The following is a 3,658-nucleotide window of genomic DNA, read 5'->3' as shown; positions in this document are numbered from 1 at the left end:
CAATCATATAGATCACTTCTAAACTATGTTTCTGAAGACGCTACACAAAGGCACAGTTAGCTACCTGGTCCTTGGTCTCACCAATGACATAATAAATGTGTTTCTGGTTTACCTTCATTGTGGTGCAAATAGTCCTTGAGAGAAATCATCTAATCCCCAGTAGCAGACGTGTAGTATCGTTAACAACTATGAACATTTCTTTCGATTTTGAGAGTCTTTGGTGTATTCCAAGCTTTATAATTTTAGTGAACTGCTCATACAATTTTTGTAGTTCTTCTGCTAGTTCAGTGAACACTTCTAAGCTATTTTTGACCAAATTATTTCTGATAACTTTCAAATTTTTGCTTTGTTGCAACATTTCGTGGGAAATATTTAGAGAAAGATCCTCAGAGTCCACCAATCCTTTAATGAAATTCAGATAGTCAGGGGTTAGCTCCTCACAAAAATATGGAAAGCTTCACAAATTTGCATATTATTCTTACACTGGGGCCATGCTAAATCTTCTCTGTAACAGTCCAATTTTAGTATAAGTAATGCAGAAGTGAGCACCGTACTTAACCATTTTAAATAAAAATAGTAGCATTGTATCTTAAGGTTTTTAATGAATGGGGAAGTAAATTTTAAGATTAAAATTCAAGGGGCAAGCAGAAATATATTGATTTTTTAAGAAATTATTGTAAGTTGATTTAATAAGTATGATAGTAAGCTATCCTAAATTAAAATTCACATCGTACTCTTCAGGAAAACCACCAAAAACATTCAATACGAAAATGTTAATAGGAGAGATAAATTACTAAAAAATCCTCAATTCATCTAAAGTAATGTTATGAAGAAAAGGAGACACAGACACACACACAAACTCAAAACTCAGATGAATAAGTAGGAACCAAACTAAAATTATAGAATTAAGAATAATTAAATAGTGCTGGGTGTGGTGGTGCACACCTACAATCCCAGCAGCTCCGCAGACTGAGGAAAGAGGATCACAAGGTCAAAGACAGTCTCAGCAACTTAGCAAGGCCCTAAACAACTTAGCAAGACCCTGTCTCAAAATTTAAAAAAATATAAATAAAAAGGGATGTGGCTCAGTGGTTAAGCACCCCTGGGTTCAATTCCTGGTACTACTACTACTACTACTATTAATAATAATAAAATTTAAATTAATGTAAATCTTCTAATATTTCAATCAAAAGCAGAGGTATCCAGATGATAAATGAGAAATAGCCTGTCTATGCTATCTATAAGAAGCCTACTTTTACTATGAGTAAACAAATTGACAGGTAGAAAAAGATATATCATGATTTTTTTTGTTTTGTTTTCGTATCAGTGATACTGGTCTTGGAAATCAGGAACAGGTACTTGTTTCCTGGTGTTGAAGATAAAACACCCGAGAAATGCCAAGGTAAGCTTAGAAAGCAAGTTTTATTTAAGAAAAGTGATAACAATAGACTTCTCCAAACAGAAGGGGCCCCATAGCTGGGAGTCCATAAGAGAGGGTGTGTCTTTCTCTTTTGTGGACCCCAGAACTCCTCTCCTTAATTATTGTCTTGTCTTTCTTCCCCACATATGTGACCAAGGGCAGAGATACAGAGTTTAATTGTTAGCAACCCACAATACCTAGCAGCATGATTGCAGAGGTTATCAACCCATTGTCTTCTCTGTTTGATAACCAGTGATAACCCTTTATCGTCCTTTCTCAACCCCTATCATTCATTACCTGCACTGACTGCCTGACCTTCACCCTCTGCCTCAGTTTGCTGAGGAATGTGACATATTCTGTACACTCAGACCAGGTGGGGCTGCAGGAAGATTGCTTTTTGGCAAAGAAAACACATGGGGGGGGGTCATCACAGTGGGCTCGTTTTATAGAATTATTCTCCTAACTTCATGTTCCCATCATTCTTATCTATCTGTCCCCTTAGACCAGGGATTGAACTCAAGGGTGCTTAACCACTGAGCCACATCCCCAGCTCCTGTTTATTTTTGCTTTCTTTCTTTCTTTCTTTCTTTCTTTCCTTCTTTCCTTCTTTCTTTCTTTCTTTCTTTCTTTTTTTTAATTTGAGATAGGGTCTTACTAAGTTGCTTAGGGCCTCTCTAAATTGCTGAGGCTGACTTTGAACTTGCCATCTTCCTGCCTCAGCCACCTGAGCTGCTAGGATTATAGGATGCACTACCATGCCAGATTATCATAAAATTTTAATGCTGGGTTGGTTATATTAATTTCATAAAAAGTAGACTTCAACATAAGTATTACTATAGATAAAGAGGAGCATTTAACAACACCAATATGAAGATTTATCATCTTAAATGTGAATGTGCCTTGGCCTACTATAACAGAGTACTAAAAACTGGATGAAACAAATTTATTGTCTCATTATTCTCAATGCTGGAACTCCAAGATCACAGTGTCAGAAGGATTTGTTCCTTCTACAGGCAAAAAAAAAGTATCTATTCTATGTATTTCTCCTAGATTCTGGTGGTTTGTAGGTAATCATTTGTTTTCATTGGCTTCTGCTACACAATATTGATCTTTGCCTTCATCGTTACATGCAATTCTCCCTGTCTCTGTTTCCGTATCCAGTTTTTTTCTATTTATAAGGACATTAGTGAATTAGGGTCCAGCCTAATGTCTTCCTCTTAACTTATTTTTAACTGCAGTGGCCCTAAATTCAAATAAGTTCAAAATATGAAACACTGGGAATTAAGATTTCAACATGTAAAATTGGGGAGAACCACAATTCAAATCCATAGCCATAACTAAAGAGCAGAGTTCAAAACACATGAAGCAAAACTTGATGGAAATAATGTGACAAATTCACAATCACATCTAATCTGTATTTCTTTCCCTCAGTAATTAATAGGTGAAAAATGAGTAACTATAGAGAATATTTGAAAAATATCATCATACTCTTAGCAACTGATATTTATAAAATATATTCAATAGATGCTGAATGCATATTATTTTCTGTTACTTTTGAAATACTTATCAATAAAACCCACATATTTGGTGATAAATTAATTCTTAATCTTAAAGATTTAAAATTATAAGGATTTCTTCTCTGACCCCAATCATATTAAGTACTAATTACGATATATCCCAAAAATGCCCCCAAATTTGTAAACTTAATGACATATTTCTAAATAACACATGTGCCAGAAAGGAAATCACAAGAAAAAAATAGAAATAATTTTATATTAAATGATAATAAAAACATATGTTATTTACTACAAAGTAATTAAATAATTTAGAGGAAGTTTTATAGTTAAATTCTTTATTGGGAAATCATAACAAAATTAATTACCTCAGATTCAACTTTATATAGCGAAAAAGAAATGACTTTGAATCAGAAGAAAACTACTAATTAAGATTAAATTTTTATAAAAAGGCCTTGAGTATTGAGGTTTGAAGAGTTTCAGTAATGAGTTTTGAAGTTATTGCTTACATCCTTACAAGTTAAAAAATAAATGAACTGAAAATCAATTCTTTTTTGCACTCTGGGAGAACTGAAGCCACAAGGCAAACCTCCACTTAGAAACCAGTAAAGGACAGGTGACTCCAGAAAGCTACATCTGAAATCTTCTCAATTATAGCAGAAATCACTTGGAGCCATAATTAATCAATCCCATTTGGATGGGAATTTCAATGACCATGTGAAGG

At 34.0% G+C, this 3,658-nt stretch overlaps 1 non-coding gene across 1 annotated transcript; it reads right to left on the bottom strand.

The window, feature by feature from the left end:
- Nucleotides 1-441: 441 nt before the first annotated feature.
- LOC124972712 (U6 spliceosomal RNA) lies at nt 442-549 on the bottom strand. Its single transcript, XR_007106505.1, has one exon. It is a non-coding gene; the product is annotated as a U6 spliceosomal RNA (small nuclear RNA).
- Nucleotides 550-3,658: the final 3,109 nt, after the last annotated feature.

This window comes from Sciurus carolinensis, chromosome X (assembly GCF_902686445.1).
Source record: "Sciurus carolinensis chromosome X, mSciCar1.2, whole genome shotgun sequence".
Classification (NCBI taxonomy): Eukaryota; Metazoa; Chordata; class Mammalia; order Rodentia; family Sciuridae; genus Sciurus; species Sciurus carolinensis.
The sequence above is the reverse complement of the archived record's forward strand: the minus strand, read 5'-3'. Positions and strand labels throughout refer to the sequence as shown.